This window comes from Triticum urartu, chromosome 3 (genome assembly GCF_003073215.2).
Source record: "Triticum urartu cultivar G1812 chromosome 3, Tu2.1, whole genome shotgun sequence".
Lineage (NCBI taxonomy): Eukaryota > Viridiplantae > Streptophyta > Magnoliopsida > Poales > Poaceae > Triticum > Triticum urartu.
The window spans coordinates 690,334,876-690,356,483 of NC_053024.1; positions in this window are offsets into that span (position 1 = coordinate 690,334,876).

Consider the following 21,608-nt stretch of genomic DNA (forward strand, 5'->3'; position numbering starts at 1 on the left):
CATTACCCCTCACTTCGTCTTGTGGCTCAAGACCTTCAATGTGAAGCCAAAGATGGTCGAGGGACAGTATGTAGCATGCGGAGGTGCTTTGATAAGAAAAATTGCTGATGCTCCATGGACAAAGGGTTCCTTTCCAGAGGTGTTCGGATTATGGCAACGGGAGTGGTTCTACATCACAGCTCCCCGAAGTGCCAAGTGGGTGGCTGCCCCCACCTTTCGCTCGAGCCCTCCACCACAACTGATGTCATGGATCAGCAGGGGACTGAGCTGGGGTCCAGCCAAGGAAGTGCCCATATTGCAGAGCCGCATCCGAGATCTCTTCAAGGGAGATTTCAGTTTGGTTAAGGTAATGCAAGTCATGCTGGTTCGTCAAGTCCAGCCTTGCAAACGCCGACCCCTCCGCCTATGGGAATTCAACCCAGAAGGACCGCGTGCCATTCAGAATTTCCTCGGCCTGACACACGAGGAGATGTACAAATCATTCTTCGGACCTCAAATAGAGTGTCCGGACAATACCGAGGACGTGGGCCTGAGCAGCAACCGCACCACAGCCCAAGTAAGTAATCCCATGGCCGAACACACTGTCCTTTTTATTTATCATGACATCATTCTGAAGAATCGCTCTTTGACCAGGACTAGATAACAAAGGCGAAGATGATCCGGTGTTCGCCCCCCTTCCTGAAGGCTTGGACAATCCGGTGCTGGAAAAGATGCTTGAGCTAGCACCTTGCCTGGTGCTGGAAAAGATGCTTGAGCTAGCACCTTGCCCAAAAGCGGGCCTCCACCGCTATCTATTCAAACCAAGGGAATGAGCGCCTCCGTGAAGGAGGATAACCCAGGGGAAGAATCTGACATTCGCTCGCCCCGTGGAAGGAAGAGGACTACCTCCGAAGACCCGAAAACCAAGATTTCGAAGCGGGAGAGGAAATCTCCACCAGAGGGCCCCGTCTCGGAGGGTGCTTTAGCCATACAAGGCCTCTGCGGGGATCAGCCCTCTAACGAGCTGTAAGTAATCAAAAAAGTATTTGATAGTGAGGATATCCTACCTTACTTCTGAGGAAAATAACCCAAGCATTTATCTTGCAGTTCGGATCTTAGCCCTTCTCAGCTGAGCTCGTCTTTAGGGGATCCTCTTCCGGAGATGATGGAGAGTGAAACGCCTCCCCCGGACTCCCCAGCTCAAGAAGCGGGCGACCTTGAAGTGTCGTCACGGAGAGTTTCTCCTGATCCGGTAAGGCCAGAAGGTAATCCTATGGCCACCCGAAGTCCCCTGTATCCGGCTCTTAAGGAGAGCAATCAAAAGAGTCCGGTACCATCTGGTATGCGGTCGGATGTACAGAGGGATCTGCTGGAGAGGGCAGTTATCTCAGAAGAGCACCGCACCTTGATGGGTACGGTGATTGAAAGGATTTCGTCCACCGAAAGCAGGATACATGAAGCCTTTATGAGTCTACTAACGGGTTTTGAGGTACGTGGAATGATGTATATTTTTTTGAAAGTACCGCACATTTTTAGATGTGCCCTGTGTAGATAGTAGCCCCTAAGACTCTGGTTGTCACTGAAAACAGCGGCAAACAGAGGATCATAGTCCCAGGCATAACCAGACTGCCTTTATGTGCAGGTGTTGGAGGCGTCGGTGGCTAGCCGGACTGATAGGGTTGCCGAACTAAAGCAACAACTAGATGCGGCCAATGCCGAGATCGTGCTTATTAACAAGCGGCTTGACGAGGCACAGGGTAGGTGAATTTTTTGGTGAAGTCTCATAGTAAGAGCAGCATGATGCCAGTATCTTTAATATGTTGTGACTGCAGATGGGGCTGCCGCCGTGGAGACCCTTCGGGCGGAGCTTGCCCTGGCCAAGGAGCAAGCGAGGAGTAGTAATGCGGCTGCTTTAAAGGCGGCCGATGAGTTAAGAGCCGAAAAGGCCGCACATTGCGAGAGCAAAGAGAAAATGGCCGAGATGGCTGTAAAGTCAAAAGACACTACCAACCGTTGCTAGCTTCTTGGAGAGGAAAGCCTCGCGAAGGCGAGGGACCTGGAAAAGGCCGCCACGGCGACCAAAGACACCCGTTCCGCCATGAGAGCGAAGAAGGAGGAGCTGCGTCAAGCCGGGGATATCGCGGCTGGGAAACCCTTCCTGATGCGGAGAAAGTTTGGAGATCCTTAGAATGCCCCTCTGGACCGGCTGTGGAGTTCGGCGGACGCATATATGGACTTGGCGGCGAGTGCTGTCGATGCGGCTGAGTACTTCCGAGATCAAACAGATCGTGAAGTGGTCAAGCTATTCTGGTCACAATTTAATGTTCCAGAGCGTCCGCTTCCATTGGCTGATCGTCTTGCCGAATGGGCCGAACTGAATAGATTGTCCGGACTCGCCATGAGGTCTGTTGTGGATCACCTGTGGCCGGAAAGGCCAAAGCCGAACAACTATTTTAGTTTAGTGCAGCAGTTCCTTGGTGCGGTGCCGCGCATTAATGCGATGAACATGTCGGCGTGCATAGAAGGCTCGCGGATGGCCCTTGCCCGTGTTAAAACATACTGGGCGGAGATGGATGCCACCGCTGTCGCGGCGCAGGGTTCGGCCATAGGCCGAGTAGCTGCCGAGCACTATTTTGAAGAAGTTATTGAAGGCGCTCATTCGATAGAGGCCCAGTGCTCGAAGAATATTATGTTTGAATGACATGTATTCCCATTGTAAAAACAATGTTTTATTAGGTTTATCAAGGCTGTATTTATACTTTTGCCCGAAAGTATTATGATGCCTCATGTGCGGCTGTTTACGTATATATGTATATAACCTAAAAGATTGCAGTCGTCGGCTTCAGCCCCCACGCATATAATGCGGGGGTGTTCGCAGAAGACGCATTTTCACACTTAACGCAACATCTTGGTCCATTAAGGAGGTGATAGCGCAGCGGACGAGGCAACCAGACTATAATGCTTTAACACTTTCACTTAGCCAGAGGAGTTTGATAGTGGGGCTACTATATAGCCCCTGGTGGCTCCCGCACTTATCCGAATTCAGGGTGCGTACATGCCTGGCCAGGAAACGACCCTTTGTTAAGGCGGAGGAATCCCGAAGATTTCGATAGGTCATCGAGTGGTTGACCAGTCTCACGCTATATCATGACAGTCAGTTTTCGGCTTTCTCTACTGAGGTGCTCGCCCGGATGAACCAGGGCACAATCGCAGTAGTTCTCCTAGTGCCGCCTTAGCCGATAGAGCGGAACACAAGGCAGCAAAACACAGGAGCCGGCCAAACCCAACATTTGACCAAAGACATGATTCGGAGCTGATGCATATAAGGCCAAACTCGCGACGCCAAACAATCCCTAAGGTATTCGGTTTTATGGTGTAAACCGGGCCTAAACAGTGCCCATTGTAATAAGCCCCTGGTGTCAAGGTACGTACATTATTCTGAGGTGGCCACATGCCAAGACGCCGGCATCCTTCTCAATTGTACTGAGAATCCGAGGGATGTGTATCAACAAGAGACAGTAAAAAAGGTTTACACAGGGTCTTAATCTAAAAAGAATCCTTGGAACGGGTCCCTGCTGCACGTCTGCGCCTGTGTCTCTGTTGTGACATATTCTGGATGGGTGTAGCACGATGATTATCTGTAAAAGAGAGGAACTTTAATTGAAAAGTTGTCGTGCAAAAGGTAAATTATACTAAATAAACAATATATAGTTCAGAATGAGTAAGATTGAGCCGAATTGCCACTTGTTTGCGCACGTTGAGCCCCTTGTGTTGTACTAGGGGTATGGCCATCAAACCTGTATTAATTACATATAGCTGTGCCGGACTCGTCTAACCGTGTCCGTGGTTTTAACGACTTGTCAAATGCTTTAGTTGGTGAGGCCGTTTAGTGTGCGGCTGCCAAGGCGGCCGCTGTCTTCGGGGCACAAGGAGCACTCAATATTTCCATTGACTGTAATGATGCCGCGTGGACCGGGCATCTTAAGCACGAGGGAAGCGTAATGCGGTATTGCGTTAAAGCGAGTGAAAGCTTCGCGTCCGAGTAGTGCTTGATAGCCACATTGGAACGAAGCGATTTGGAAGGTTAAATTTTCGCTATGGAAGTTATCGGGGAAGCCGAATATAACCTCTAGTAACAGGGAGCCCGTGCAATGAGCCTCTGGGCCTGGCGTTACTCCTTTAAAGGAAGTATTGCTATGGCTAATATTTGCTGGGTCTATCCCCATGTTGCGTACTGTGTCCTGATATATCAAGTTTAAACTGCTGCCGCCGTCCATCAGAACTCGTGTGAAGTGGTGTCCGTCAATTATTGGGTCTAATACCAAGGCAGCCATCCTGCCCGCCGGACACTTGCTGAGTAATCCTGATGATCAAAAGTGATCAGTTGGGACGACCAGTGGCAGAACTCCGCGGTGATAGGCCCTGGGGCATATTTATCTAGGGGTGCCGCTTTGTTTCTCCCCTTTATCACGTGTAACACGTTTACTGTTTTGACTTCTGGTGGGAATTTCTTCTGTTCCCAAGTGCTTTGCTTGCGAGGCTCGTCCTCGTCTTCGCTTGGTGACTCCTGAGCCTTGTGTTCGACGTTGAGCTTGCCGGACTGCTTAAAGATCCAACATTCTCTGTGGGTATGATTGGCGGGTTTACCGGGGGTGTTATGGATCTGACATGTTTGGTCCAGAATTTTGTTTAGGCTGGAAAGTTCGTCTTTGTTGCCTTTGGAGGGCGACATTTGCTGACCCGGCCGAGAGCTTCTGAATCCGGCATTTACCTCCGTGCTCTTTGGGCTGTCTTCTTTATTCCGGCGCTTATTTTTGCTGCGTCGTGATTTCCCGTTTCCATCCCTGACTTCGGATGTACTTGGGTCGCTGGTGCTGCATCGGGCTAACCAGCTATCGTCGCCCGCGCAAAAGCGGGTCATGAGGCTTGTTAATGCTGCCATTGTTCTCGGCTTTTCTTGGCCGAGGTGTCTGGCAAGCCATTCACCGCGAACGCTATGCTTGAAAGCTGCTAAGGTTTCGGCGTCCGGACAGTTTGGTTCTTTTTAGTAAGAAACATGTTCCAAAGCTTTCGGGCTGACTCTCCGGGCTATTGAGTTATATGACTCAAATCATCTGCTTCTGATGGTTGGACATAAGTCCCTTGAAAATTTGCCCGAAAAGCGTCTTCAAGCTCTTCCCAGCTTCCAATGGAGTTTTCGGGGAGGCTTTTAAGCCAGTGCCGAGCTGGCCCTTTGAGCTTGAGGGGTAAGTACTTGATGGCGTGGAGATCGTCTCCTCGAGCCATATGGATATGGAGGATGTAGTCCTCAATCCAGACCCCAGGGTCTGTTGTTCCGTCGTAGGCCTCTATGTTTACGGGTTTGAATCCCTCTGGAAATTCATGGTCCAACACCTCGTCGGTGAAACATAGGGGGTGTGCGGCACCCCTGTATTTGGGTGTGCCGTGGTGTTCAGATGTTTGTTGTGTTGCAGTGTATGTTGGAGCGCGCCTGCGTTGTCCATAGATGGATCTGGTTGCGCCATCCTTTTGATGCGAGCCCTTACGCGGATCGCGTACTCGTTTATGTGCGGCGCCGGTTGCCGCTTTATGTTGGCTATGAGGTCATCTATCCGATCGGATGGCCATTTTATTTTTTAATTGCGGAGGATCTAAGGCCTCCTCATTGAATTCGGGTAGCAACTTTCGCTTCGGATAGCTCTTGGTGTGGCGATTACTGCCGTACTTCATTGAAGTGTCGAGTACTTCACTTCATCTGATTTTGAGTGTGTCTTGTGCAGCCCTGAGCCTTTGCTTCTGCCTTTTCAAACTCCTCGCAGTGGCAACCAGCCTTTGATGGGCATTCTGTTGCTCCGAGTGCCTGTCCGGTGTGATGTCGTCCGTTCTATTATCTTCGATGGGGTTGGGTTGTTCGCCTTCATTCTCCTTGTTGCCGAGGTTGGGCGATGGTTCACCCTGCTCTAACGCTGGGTCTATATGATTGTTCTTTCTGCTGAGGCTGGATTTAGAGCGGCGTTTACGCCGCCGCTTTGACTGCTTCTCGAGGGAACAACCCTTCGCTGCGTCCTTCCATTCCTCGTCGTCATTTTCGTTGGGTGTGTCCACCATGTATACATCATATGATGAAGTGGGCGTCCAGTGCCCTGTGGGCAGTGGTTCCTTTTCATCTCCTGCATCGTCGTCCATACCGTCGATGTCTTCGGAGTCAAGGTTCGGCATGTTGGTTAAGTCGTCGACAGTGGCTACTAAGTGGGTGGTGGGTGGGCGGTGAGCTTCTTCGTCATCCGCATCCCAATCCTATCGGACGTAGTTCGGCCAGGATTCTCCTGACAAGGAGAGAGACCTTAATGAGTTCAGTATGTCGCCAAGGGGCGAGTGCTAAAAGATATCCGCGAAGGTAAACTCCATGATCGGCGCCCAATTGGATTCGATAGGCACGGGCGTAGGCGGTTCGGAATCCGTGGCCGGGGAAGAATCCGGGAGTTCGGCATCACGACTCTCGTGAAGGGTAAGGTTGATCCTCCGCTCGATCGCCGCTGAGAGTACGAACTCCATGGCGGGGTCTATACACCCGTCCGGGGATGGCGCGATTGGCTCCAAATTGAGGGCTGGAGCGGTTGCTGGTGCGATATCGTGAGCACTGCCCGACGGCAGAGCTAGATCATGCTCATCGAGATCGTGCAGCGCACTTGGCAGGGGCTCGAGTCATCGAAGATCAAGTCTCCGCGGATATCGGCCGTGTAGTTTAAGCTTCCAAACCTGACCTGGCGGCCAGGGGCGTAACTTTCGATCTGCTCCAGATGGCCAAGTGAGTTGGCCCGTAGTGCGAAGCCGCCGAATACGAAAATCTGTTCGGGGAGAAAAGCCTCACCCTGGACCACATCGCTATCGATGGTTAAAGGAGCCATCAAGCCTAATGGCGACGACACAGAGGAACTCTCAATGAAAGCACCAATGTCGGTGTCAAAACCGGCGGATCTCGGGTAGGGGGTCCCGAATTGTGCATCTAAGGCGGATGGTAACATGAGGCAGGGGACACGATGTTTTACCCAGGTTCGGGCCCTCTTGATGGAGGTAAAACCCTACGTCCTGCTTGATTTATTCTTGATTGATATGAGTATTACAAGAGTTGATCTACCATGAGATCGGAGAGGCTAAACCCTAGAAGCTAGCCTATGGTATGATTGTATGTTGTCCTACGGACTAAAACCCTCCGGTTTATATAGACACCGGAGGGGGTTTGCACAAGGTCAGTTACAAAGGAGGAGATATACATATCCGTATTGCCTAGCTTGCCTTCCACGCCAAGTAGAGTCCCATCCGGACACGGGACGAAGTCTTCAATCTGGTATCTTCATAGTCCAACAGTCTGGCCAAAGGATATAGTCCGGCTGTCCGGAGACCGCCTAATCCAGGACTCCCTCAGTGACCATTAAACTAGTGTATTCAGTTATGGCAAGGCCGAGCATCTTGAGTACATGTGTTCCGGCAGAGCAAATAATACACTGCAGGAAAAATAATATGAGAACACAACATGTTCAAAAAAACCCCACCCTCCCGAATAGAAAAGAGGATTCTAGGAACGTACTGTGCGCATTTCAAAATGTTGTGTTAGGATGAGAAGGAACAAGTGTGGCGTCTCGCCGAGGGCGCAGAAACCTGTAGGGTACTCGCACTTTGGGCACTGCAAATGAAACAAACTAGATTTAGTAGGAAAAAAATGCATCAACGGCGGCGGCTGTCATCCTAGCATTACCTGCGACCAAGGGACTTGGATTTATCGGCGATGGATGAAGGATTCGTACCTGGTTCTCCATGAGAAAACCCTATAAAATCGCCGAGAGGGGGTTTTCTCTGAACAAGCAGACGAGGGAGAAGGGGATTCAGGCCCAGTGAAATATTGCCGCTTCGTCCGTCCAGCTTACTGCTAAAGCTGGAAAGGGGGTTGTGATTTGATGGCTCATTGGGCATTACTGCGGCGCTATGACCGGGGTGTGTCTACCATGAAGTTGTGCAATCTAATTTGTGCATATGGCACGTGGATCCCGTTGCCGGTTGCCCCACATATCAGCGAAAGGAAGTAGAAAGACATGAGTAACTAGTTACACATAAATATATTTTTTGACAGAGAGATACTCCCTCTGTAAAGAAATATACAAATCTTTTATATCACAGGCTCACCTTGCCGAGAAATATACACCCTCTGCAACGCACGGGCATTATGGGGGTTCAGCTGAGAATATAATACTCAGATAGGCTCACGGTTCTGGACTTTGGGCCGCAGGCCAACCCTGCATGTTTGGAGACCCATGTGTTCTACCTCAGCGCTTTTCATATTGCAAGCAATCGGTACGGCACTGGTTTTAGATGCTGTCGCAAGGCGAATACACAAATTGAATAAAGTATGGCAGCTGTTGGAATGAAACCGAACGACAGTTCCTAACCAGCAATCAGAGTTGCAATTCTATCAACGATATACCATGCGATAAATAATACTGTCGTATTACTTATACACACAGGACACTTGTTTCACCATGCCAGATTATTACATCAAAATCTCTCGGAGGATAGATCAATTCGGTAGTTGCGTGCTGCTACTGAAGAATTTCAAAGTTGATTTGGACCAGCTCTCCTTGCCGAGAAAGTTTGATTTTGACATCATCCCCTACCGCAAGATATGATTTAGATTTGAACCTTGACCATCCTTTAGCATCAATCATCATGCGACCATCCTTTGTTCTTACGGTATATTGAGCAGGTTCATTCACACCAAGGTTGCGCATGGTAAGAGAAACATGGCCACGGTCCCCCGGATTGTTGAGCGACTCCCTCGTTGCCCGATCCTCCGGTAGATCAGATTGATCCACTGACGCGGTCGGTGCCCAATTCTCAACTGGATCAGACTAAGCTGCTACCGCTGTCAGTGCTAGAGCAACTGCCGGTGCTCGATCTGTGCGAGACAGCGGCGATCGTGTCTGGTCTGCTATGCTCAGCTTTCTAACTTGACTAGGATTCGTGACCGTGATCCAGTTTTTTTCTTCATTTCTTTTAAACGCGAGAAGGACTAATTGTGGCGTTTTTGTTAAACCAAACTGCAGTTCATCATAGGGATTCAGCTTGTACTCAGACAACAGACTGATCCAATTTTTTCAAGTAATATAAGTGATGGACAGTGCCTTCGTTACTGACACGACATAAGAAGTGAAACCTGCAAAAATAGCCATCATAGAGCAAACCAAACGGTTTATTCTGTGATGAATGTCACATGGCAAAACTTGCATCGTAAAATTGCAAGAAAAGAAAGAAAACATGACATTAAATCAATAAGATTTAGACAGTAAATCAATAAGATTTACTTGATGTGACACGAGTGAATCCTTACTAGGAAATCACTATGTTGAAGTACTAAACATAAGATTGATCATCCAACTACGTGTGGCATGCAGGGGCCCCGCCTACTCCCACAAGCAGGACAGTCCAAAGGTCGTGACAAATCGTATGGACTGAACATCCATGGGACTGGAAATCCTGGTGGTGCGATAAACCCTGCAATGCATACAGATATTGGAGTGTAACCATAATTGATAAACCATCCTCACAAAAAATATGATCTGGATACTTCAAAATATACAGACTGAATTGAGTGGACAGACATTAACATAGACCGTTCTCAGGACTGACCACACACCAAAAGCGGCAGTACTAATAAACAATACAGGGTTCACAAACACAAATCAAGTACTGAACAATAGTACTTACTACAGATAAGCAAAGTTGCACTGACTAAACTCTGTAGACTATTTCTTGCCACCGACCTACAGGATGAATCCCGCATAACTAACTAGGCCATGGACTTCGTCTGAGATGTCTACATGCACCATCACCATCTTGTCAACCTTGGAGAACCTAACAGAGTGGTCTTTCTGAAGGAAATATGCCCTAGAGGCAATAATAAAGTTATTATTTATTTCCTTATATCATGATAAATGTTTATTATTCATGCTAGAATTGTATTAACTGGAAACACAATACATGTGTGAATACATAGACAAACATAGTGTCACTAGCATGCCTCTACTTGACTAGCTCGTTGATCGAAGATGGTTAAGTTTCCTAGCCATAGACATGAGTTGTCATTTGATTAAGGGGATCACATCATTAGGAGAATGATGTGATTGACTTGACCCATTTCATTAGCTTAGCACATGATCGTTTAGTTTGTTGCTATTGCTTTCTTCATGACTTATACATGTTCCTATGACTATGAGATTATGCAACTCCCGTTTACCGGAGGAACACTTTGTGTGCTACCAAACGTCACAACGTAACTGGGTGATTATAAAGGTGCTCTACAGGTGTCTCCGAAGGTACTTGTTGGGTTGGCGTATTTCGAGATTAGAATTTGTCAATCCAATTGTCAGAGAGGTATCTGTGGGCCCTCTCGGTAATGCACATCACATAAGCCTTGCAAGCATTGCAACTAATAAGTTAGCTACGGGATGATGTATTACAGAACGAGTAAAGATACTTGCCAGTAACGAGATTGAACTAGGTATTGAGATACCGACGATCAAATCTTGGGCAAGTAACATACCGATGACAAAGGGAACAACGTATGTTGTTATGCAGTCTGACCGAAAAAAGATCTTCGTAGAATATGTAGGAGCCAATATGAGCATCCAGGTTCCACTATTAGTTATTGACCGGAGACGTGTCTCGGTCATGTCTACATTACTCTCGAACCCGTAGGGTCCGCACGCTTAATGTTACGATGACAGTTTCATTATGAGTTTATATATTTTGATGTACCGAAGGTTGTTCGGAGTCCCGGATATGATCACGGACATCACGAGGAGTCTCGAAATGGTGGAGACATAAATATCAATATATTGGATGGCTATATTCGGACACCAGAAGTGTTTCAGGTGATTTCGGAGAAAACCAGAGTGCCGGAAGGGTTACCAGAACCCCCCGGGGAAGTATTGGGCCTTAGTGGGCCTGAAGGGAGAGAGAGGGCAGCAGCCCAGGAGGTGGCACGCCCCCTCCCATGGGGAGTCTGAATTGGACTAGGGGAGGGGGGCGTGGCACGGGACACCCCTAGAGACACAAGTTGATCCACGTGATCATATTCTTAGCCGTGTGCGGTGCCCCCCTCCACCATAATCCTCGATAATATTGTAGCGGTGCTTAGGCGAAGCCGTGCGACGGTAGAACATCAAGATCGTCACCACGCCGTCATATTGACAGAACTCTTCCCCGACACTTTGCTGGATCGGAGTCCGGGGATAGTCATCGAGCTGAACGTGTGCTAGAACTCGGAGGTGCCGTAGTTTCGGTGCTTGATCGGTCGGGCCGTGAAGACGTACGACTACATCAACCGCGTTGTGCTAACGCTTCCGCTTCCGGTCTACGAGGGTACGTAGACAACACTCTCCCCTCTCATTGCTATGCATCACCATGATCTTGCGTGTGCGTTGGAATTTTTTTGAAATTACTACGTTCCCCAACAGTGGTATCAGAGCCTAGGTTTTATGCGTTGATGTTATGCATGAGTAGAACATAAGTGAGTTGTGGGCGATATAAGTCATACTGCTTAGCAACATGTCATACTTTGGTTCGGCGATATTGTTGGATGAAGCGGCCCGGACCGACATTACGCGTACGCTTACGCGAGACTGGTTCTACCGACGTGCTTTGCACATAGGTGGCTGGTGGGTGTCAGTTTCTCCAACTTTAGTTGAACCGAGTGTGGCTACGCCCGGTCCTTGCGAAGGTTAAAACATCACCAACTTGACAAACTATCGTTGTGGTTTTTGATGCATAGGTAAGAACGGTTCTTGCTAAAGCCCGTAGCAGCCACGTAAAACTTGCAACAACAAAGTAGAGGACGTCTAACTTGTTTTTGCAGGGCATGTTGTGATGTGATATGGTCAAGACATGATGCTAAATTTTATTGTATGAGATGATCATGTTTTGTAACCGAGTTATCGGCAACTAGCAGGAGCCATATGGTTGTCGCTTTATTGTATGCAATGCAATTGCACTGTAACGGTTTACTTTATTACTAAGTGGTAGCGATAATTGTGGAAGCATAAGTTTTGGCGAGACGACAACGATGCTACGATGGTGATCAAGGTGTTGCGCCGGTGACGATGGTGATCATGCCGGTGCTTCGAAGATGGAGATCATAAGCACAAGATGATGATGGCCATATCATATCACTTATATTGATTTCATGTGATGTTTATCTTTTATGCATCTTATCTTGCTTTGATTGACGGTAGCATTATAAGATGATCCCTCACTAAATTATCAAAGTATAAGTGTTCTCCCTGAGTATGCACCATTGCGAAAGTTCTTCGTGCTGAGACACCACGTGATGATCGGGTGTGATAGGCTCTACGTTCAAATACAATGGGTGCAAAACAGTTGCACACGCGGAATATCAGGTTTAACTTGACGAGCCTAGCATATAACAGATATGGCCTCGGAACACGGAGACCGAAAGGTCGAGCGTGAATCATATAGTAGATATGATCAACATATTGATGTTCACCATTGATACTACTCCATCTCACGTGATGATCAGACATGGTTTAGTTGATTTGGATCACGTGATCACTTAGAGGATTAGAGGGATATCTTTCTAAGTGGGAGTTCTTAAGTAATATGATTAATTGAACTTAAATTTATCATGAACTTAGTACCTGATAGTATCTTGCTTGTCTATGTTTCATTGTAGATAGATGGCTCGTGCTGTTGTTCCGTTGAATTTTAATGCGTTCCTTGAGAAAGCAAAGTTGAAAGATGATGGTAGCAATTACACGGACTGGGTCCGTAACTTGAGGATTATCCTCATTGCTGCACAGAAGAATTACGTCCTGGAAGCACCGCTAAGTGCCAAGCCTGCTGCAGGAGCAACACCAGATGTTATGAACGTCTGGCAGAGCAAAGCTGATGACTACTCGATAGTTCAGTGTGCCATGCTTTACGGCTTAGAACCGGGTCTTCAATGAAGTTTTGAACGTCATGGAGCATATGAGATGTTCTAGGAGTTGAAGTTAATATTTCAAGCAAATGCCCGGATTGAGAGATATGAAGTCTCCAATAAGTTCTATAGCTGAAAGATGGAGGAGAATAGTTCTGTGAGTGAACATATACTCAAAATGTCTGGGTATCATAATCACTTGACTCAACTGGGGGTTAATCTTCCTGTTGATAGTGTGATTGACAGAGTTCTTCAATCACTGCCACCAAGCTACAAAAGCTTCGTGATGAACTATAATATGCAAGGGATGAATAAGACTATTCCTGAGCTCTTCGCAATGCTAAAAGCCGCGGAGGTAGAAATCAAGAAGGAGCATCGTGTGTTGATGGTCAATAAGACCATGAGTTTCAAGAAAAAGGGCAAAGGGAAGAAGAAAGGGAACTTCAAGAAGAACAGCAAACAAGTTGCTGCTCAGGAGAAGAAAACCAAGTCTGTACCTAAGCCTGAAACTGAGTGCTTCTACTGCAAGCAGACCGGTCACTGGAAGCGGAACTGCCCCAAGTATTTGACGGATAAGAAGGATGGCAAAGTGAACAAAGGTATATGTGATATACATGTTATTGATGTGTACCTTACTAATGCTCACAGTAGCACCTGGGTATTTGATACTGGTTCTGTTGCTAACATTTGCAACTCGAAACAGAGGCTACGGATCAAGCGAAGATTGGCTAAGGATGAGGTGACGATGCGCGTGGGAAATGGTTCCAAAGTCGATGTGATCGCGATCGGCACGCTACCTCTACATCTACCTTCGAGATTAGTATTAGACCTAAATAATTGTTATTTGGTGCCAGCATTGAGCATGAACATTATATCTGGATCTTGTTTGATGCGAGACGGTTATTCATTTAAATCAGAGAATAATGGTTGTTCTATTTATATGAGTAATATCTTTTATGGTCATGCACCCTTGAAGAGTGGTCTATTTTTTGATGAATCTCGATAGTAGTGATACACATATTCATAATGTTGAAATCAAAAGATGCAGAGTTGATAATGATAGTGCAACTTATTTGTGGCACTGCCGTTTAGGTCATATCGGTGTAAAGCGCATGAAGAAACTCCATACTGATGGACTTTTGGAACCACTTGATTATGAATCACTTGGTACTTGCGAACCGTGCCTCATGGGTAAGATGACTAAAACGCCATTCTCTGGTACTATTGAGAGAGCAACAAATTTGTTGGAAATCATACATACAGATGTATGTGGTCCAATGAATGTTGAGGCTCGTGGCGGATATCGTTATTTTCTGACCATCACAGATGATTTAAGCAGATATGGGTATATCTACTTAATGAAACATAAGTCTGAAACATTTGAAAAGTTTAAAGAATTTCAGAGTGAAGTTGAAAATCATCGTAACAAGAAAATAAAGTTTCTATGATCTGATCGTGGAGGAGAATATTTGAGTTACGAGTTTGGTCTACATTTGAAACAATGCGGAATAGTTTTGCAACTCACGCCACCCGGAACACCACAACGTAATGGAGTGTCCGAATGTCGTAATCGTACTTTATTAGATATGGTGCGATCTATGATGTCTCTTACTAATTTACCATTATTGTTTTGGGGTTATGCTTTAGAGACGGCTGCATTCACGTTAAATAGGACACCATCAAAATCCGTTGAGACGACGCCTTATGAACTGTGGTTTGGCAAGAAACCAAAGTTGTCGTTTCTAAAAGTTTGGGGCTGCGATGCTTATGTGAAAAAGCTTCAACCTGATATGCTCGAACTCAAATCGGAGAAATGTGTCTTCATAGGATACCGAAAGGAGACTGTTGGGTACACCTTCTATCACAGATCCGAAGGCAAGACTTTTGTTGCTAAATTCGGAGTTTTTCTAGAGAAGGAGTTTCTCTCGAAAGAAGTGAGTGGGAGAAAAGTAGAACTTGATGAAGTAACTATACCTGCTCCCTTATTGGAAAGTAGTACATCACAGAAATCGGTTTCTGTGACACTTACACCAATTAGTGAGGAAGCAAATGATAATGATCATGAAACTTCAGATCAAGTTACTACCAAACCACATAGATCAACCAGAGTAAGATCCGCACCAGAGTGGTACGGTAATCCTGTTCTGGAAGTCATGCTACTAGATCATGATGAATCTATGAACTATGAAGAAGCAATGGTGAGCCCAGATTCCGCAAAATGGCTAGAAGCCATGAAATCTGAGATGGGATCCATGTATGAGAACAAAATGTGGACTTTGGTTGACTTGCCCGTTGATCGGCAACCAATTGAGTATAAATGGATCTTCAATAAGAAGACTGACGCTGACGGTAATGTTACTATCTATAAAGCTCGACTTGTTGCAAAAGGTTTTCGACAAGTTCAAGGGATTGACTAAGATGAGACCTTCTCACCCGTAGTGATGCTTAAGTCTGTCCGAATCATGTTAACAATTGCCGCATTTTATGATTATGAAATTTGGCAAATGGATGTCAAAACTGCATTCCTGAATGGATTTCTGGAAGAAGAGTTGTATATGATGCAACCAGAAGGTTTTGTCGATCCAAAGGGAGCTAACAAAGTGTGCATGCTCCAGCGATCGATTTATGGACTGGTGCAAGCCTCTCGGAGTTGGAATAAACGCTTTGATAGTGTGATCAAAGCATTTGGTTTTATACAGACTTTTGGAGAAGTCTGTATTTACAAGAAAGTGAGTGGGAGCTCTGTAGCATTTCTGATATTATATGTGGATGACATATTATTGATTCGAAATAATATAGAATTTCTGGATAGCATAAAGGGGTACTTGAATAAGAGTTTTTCAATGAAAGACCTCGGTGAAGCTGCTTACATATTGGGCATTAAGATCTATAGAGATTGATCAAGACGCTTAATTGGACTTTCACAAAGCACATACCTTGACAAGGTTTTGAAGAAGTTCGAAATAGATCAAGCAAAGAAAGGGTTCTTGCCTATGTTACAAGGTGTGAAGTTGAGTAAGACTCAATGTCCGACCACTGCAGAAGATAGAGAGAAGATGAAAGATGTTCCGTATGCTTCAGCCATAGGCTCTATCATGTATGCAATGCTGTGTACCAGACCTGATGTGTGCCTTGCTATAAGTCTAGCAGGGAGGTATCAAAGTAATCCAGGAGTGGATCACTAGACAGCGGTCAAGAACATCCTGAAATACCTGAAAAGGACTAAGGATATGTTTCTCATATATGGAGGTGACAAAGAGCTCATCGTAAATGGTTACGTTGATGCAAGCTTTGACACTGATCCGGACGATTCTAAATCGCAAACCGGATACGTCATGGCGGGATCTACATGTGAAGCAGAGTACATAGCTGCTTCGGAAGCAGCAAATGAAGGAGTCTGGCTGAAGGAGTTTAGATCCGATCTAGGTGTCATACCTAGTGCATCGGGTCCAATGAAAATCTTTTGTGACAATACTGGTGCAATTGCCTTGGCAAAGGAATCCAGATTTCACAAGAGAACCAAGCACATCAAGAGACGCTTCAATTCCATTCGGGATTTAGTCCAAATGGGAGACATAGAAATTTGCAAGATACATACGGATCTGAATGTTGCAGACCCGCTGACTAAGCCTCTTCCACGATCAAAACATGATCAGCACCAAGGCTCCATGGGTGTTAGAATCATTACTGTGTAATCTAGATTATTGACTCTACTTCAAGTGGGAGACTGAAGGAAATATGCCCTAGAGGCAATAATAAAGTTATTATTTATTTCCCTATATCACGATAAATGTTTATTATTCATGCTAGAATTATATTAACCGGAAACATAATACATGTGTGAATACATAGACAAACATAGTGTCACTAGTATGCCTCTACTTGACTAGCTCGTTGATCGAAGATGGTTAAGTTTCCTTGCCATATACATGAGTTGTCATTTGATTAACGGGATCACATCATTAGGAGAATGATGTGATTGACTTGACCCATTTCGTTAGCTTAGCACATGATCGTTTAGTTTGTTGCTATTGCTTTCTTCATGACTTATACATGTTCCTATGACTATGAGATTATGCAACTCCCGTTTACTGGAGGAACACTTTGTGTGCTACCAAACGTCACAACGTAACTGGGTGATTATAAAGGTGCTCTATAGGTGTCTCCGAAGGTACTTGTTGGGTTGGCATATTTCGAGATTAGGATTTGTCACTCCGATTGTTGGAGAGGTATCTTTGGGCCCTCTCGGTAATGCACATCACATAAGCCTTGCAAGCATTGTAACTAATAAGTTAGCTGCGGGATTATGTATTACGGAACGAGTAAAGAGACTTGCCGGTAACAAGATTGAACTAGGTATTGAGATACCGATGATCAAATCTTGGGCAAGTAACATACCGATGACAAAGGGAACAACGTATGTTGTTATGCGGTCTGACCGAAAAAAGATCTTCGTAGAATATGTAGGAGCCAATATGAGCATCCAGGTTCTGCTATTGGTTATTGACCGGAGACGTGTCTCGGTCATGTCTACATTATTCTCGAACCCGTAGGGTCCGCACGCTTAACGTTACGATGAAAGTTTCATGATGAGTTTATATATATTGATGTACCGAAGGTTGTTCGGAGTCCCGGATATGATCACGGACATGACGAGGAGTCTTGAAATGGTCGAGACATAAAGATCGATATATTGGACGGCTCTATTCGGACACCGAAAGTGTTTCGGGTGATTTCGAGAAAACCGGAGTGCCGGAAGGGTTACCGGAACCCCCCGGGGAAGTATTGGGCCTTAGTGGGCCTGAGGGAGAGAGAGGGCAGCAACCGAGGAGGTGGCGCGCCCCTCCCATGGGGAGTCGTAATTGGACTAGGGGAGGGGCGCGGCCCCTCTTTCCCTCTCCCTCTCCCTCTCTTTCCTTCCCCCTTCTCTCTTCCTAGTTAGACTAGGAAAGGGGAGTCCTACTCCTACTAGGAGGAGGACTCCCCCCTCATTGGCTCGCCCCAAGGGCCGGCTGGCCTCTCCCCCTTGCTCCTTTATATACAGAGGTAGGGGGCACCTCTAGAGACACAAGTTGATCTTCGTGATCGTTCTCTTAGCCATGTGCGGTGCCCCCCTCCACCATAATCCTCGATAATATTGTAGCGGTTCTTGGGAGAAGCCCTGCGACGTTAGAACATCAAGATTGTCACCACGCCATCATGCTGACAGAACTCTTCCCCACCACTTTGCTAGATCTGAGTCTGGGGATCGTCATCGAGCTGAACGTGTGCTAGAACTCGGAGGTGATGTAGTTTCGGTGCTTGATCGGTCGGGCCGTGAAGACGTACGACTACATCAACTGCGTTGTGCTAACGCTTCCGCTTCCGGTCTACGAGGGTACGTAGACAACACTCTCCCCTCTCGTTGCTATGCATCACCATGATCTTGCGTGTGCGTAGGATTTTTTTTGAAATTACTACGTTCCCCAACACTTTCCACTCATAAACATGATGAGGAAGACATGCCGCATCAGATTTGTTGGGAAGCTTTACAAGAACCACACCCTTCATAATCGAAGGCACAGCCAGGAAATTGTTGTGGTCAAGTACAGCCTCGAGAACACGCCTGACAACAATGCTACAGGAAAACACTAGTTCTAGACACGTGGCGACAAGGACACAGCAGCTGGATAGTTCAGCAGTAGAACTCATCATCAGGTCTTCCAGTTCACATGGCATGACTTTGAGAACTTCATCTCCACCATAGACCTGGTTCTACTCAAACAGAAACCATATTTTATTACTACCTTCGTTCAGAAACATAAGATGATTTTCGATATTATACTCCATATATGACTACATATACGCACAGAAATGAGTGAACAAAGACACTAGAACATGTCTTCAAAGGCAGGAGAGCAGAGGGATTACATGCAATATCCATAACACAAGTTACTGAGGCAAATATACCCTCTCAAAAGGTAGCATTGATGTTCATAAAGTACTCCCTCCGTCCCAAAATTCTTGTCTTAGATTTGTCTAGATACAGATGTATTAAGTCACATTTTAGTATTAGATACATCCGTATCTAGACAAATCTAAGACAAGAAATTTGGGACAGAGGGAGTAGTTGAAAGTAATCTATAAGAAATCAGTGTCAACTTCTCGCATGTTTTGGTCAAAAGAGGAATTTGGAACCGTCATTTGGCACACTAAAATCACATGCAAGATCACCCAGAAAGTTGTACTACCAGTACTAGTACTGCGTGTTAGATGAAAAAACACGATCAAGATCGAGAAAAAGATCGTCAACAAGAGACATTACCAGAACTTGCTTAATGGGGGATCCTGGAGACGGGGGCTTGGACAGGGCGATGGCTTTGAGCTTGTCTGCGGTAGTCTGGGCGGGGTGCTTGCGCTTCTTCGTACCATGAGCCTCGACGGTTTTGGCCAGAGCCATAGACATCACGTCGGCCGGTGCTCCGGCGTCCATCCAAGAGAGGAAGCTGAGAGAGAAGAGTGAAAGGAGGAACAAGATGAGGGAGAAGCGAAGCGAGTGGGGGTTTTCTTCAAGAGAGTAAACTGAGAGAGAAGAGTGAAATGATGGTTGCTTCGTCCGTCCAACTTACTGCTGGAAAGGAGGGGGTTTTGTGATTTGACGGCTCATTGGGCATTACAGCGGCGGTTCGATCGGGGTAGTCTACCGTCACTCTACTATGGAGTAATTTAGTGCATGGCTGGTGGACCCAGGTGCTGGCTGTCCCACACGTCGGCGAAAGTGAGTAATATAGTGCATGGCTAGAGGAGGATCCGCATGCTAGAGCGTGTCCACTGTTTTTCTGAAGAAAAAAAATGATTACAGCAAGCGTTTCCACTCTTACGACGGAGGAGTGCGAAACACGTCAGCCACTTGAACATACACGGTGCTCCTACTACTAGGCATGTGCAGTGGTTCATATGTCAGTACTACACAATCTTGTTGCTAGTGTTGTAAGATATGACGATAACAAATGACGTTGTGTGCATGTCAACTACTCCTATATGTAACATAGTACCGCTTTTTCAACTGTCCGGTCGAGAATGAATGGTGAGATCAATGTTAACAGAACTAGGTCCACAGCGCATGGAGAGTACGGTGCTACAGTACTCCACGAAACATGAACCATATGAAGCACGAATGGTGTTAGGCAGGGTGTATGAAGGGTGCACGGGATGGGAGGAAAACTTCCCTTCTCGACCCACTTTTTGGTGTTTGGAAGAGTGCATGAAGGGTGCATGAGTCCACACTAGTAGGTTGACAAAAATACACGAAGAGGAAACAACTATATTGAGATGAGAATGCAACCAAACACACCCACACGCTTTGTGCTACAGTGACTGATCTGCACCGTCTGAGTATGATCCAACGGTCATGTTGCACTGAGACATGGACATGCCCATGTAGAGGGCGCCTAAACACCACCGAAGTCCCTCTACTTCTCGAGGCGCACGATGTTGGTGATGCAGGGTGCAACCGCCCGCAGAGCCCATTCCCGGTCGACGGGAGCCGGTGTCAGGCGCCTCACCTCGGACTCCGTGATCTGCTGCGCCGCCATGGCACCAAGTAGAAGCAATGGGGAGAGGAAGCAAAGGGGGGCGAAACGATTGAAAGGCAATGCAATCTACGGGAAGGCGGAGGGAGCGGGGAATCTTTTGGTTTTCACCACGGTAAAACACCAGTCGATGACTTCTTACATCAGGGAGCAGTGGGTTTTTACAGGCGGAGTCATCGTGACTAATTGCTGCCGCGCCTGCTCCCATAAATCAAAAAATTAAAAATCCTGCCGCGCCTGCTCCCATCAATCAAAAAATTAAAAATCCTGCCGCACCCAAACACCAGAGCAACGCCGCGGTGGATATTTAAATTTACCTGCCGGCAAGTAGATAAAAAAGGGTGAAAAAACAAATGTGGCGGCGGCCTAGCTAATCGGTCGAACTAGCCCAACTAGCCAGCCACCGTGCTTCACTGATGTACTAGGCGGGAAATGTCGTCTTTCGTGATTTGATGACTCACTTACGTTCTTCGGCCCAACGACCGAGGAGGACCCAGAAAATGCGCGGTAGGGCATCCCGCGTCAGGAAGAATATATGCATGCACCACCCGGGAGGACCCCGAAACTGCGCGGTAGGGTGTGCCACGTCTCGGCACGGAGGAAAAATGTGCATGTAAAAATATACTTTATCAGACGTAGTACCTATGGTTCGACCTCGGGACCCAGCCAGTCGGTCGAAAACACCCCACTAGCCACACAGCTTCATCATGAAACGTGGCATGGAGGATAGATGTGGTTAGCTCCGTCTCGACCAGCCACAATGTCTGTTGTTCTAGGAGATTCTTCTATTTTCCATGTTTTTTTAGTTATAATAACACCACGGCAAGCTTGCGCCGCTCTTCGTGTGTGCCCGTGCAAAGGCTAGACGATGGAGAGAAGAGAGATTGAGATCGCAGACCTGGGACCCACCAGTAAGTGAGACAACGGCCATGCACGTGTTGACGAGGCACTCCCTCTACTCTACTCAACGCAAGTACTGTAAAAAATCAAGTTATGGGACAAAGCCAACAACCGTTCATTTTTTTAGGCTATCGACTTACGCTTTGTAGTCTAGGTTGCCAGTTCGAATC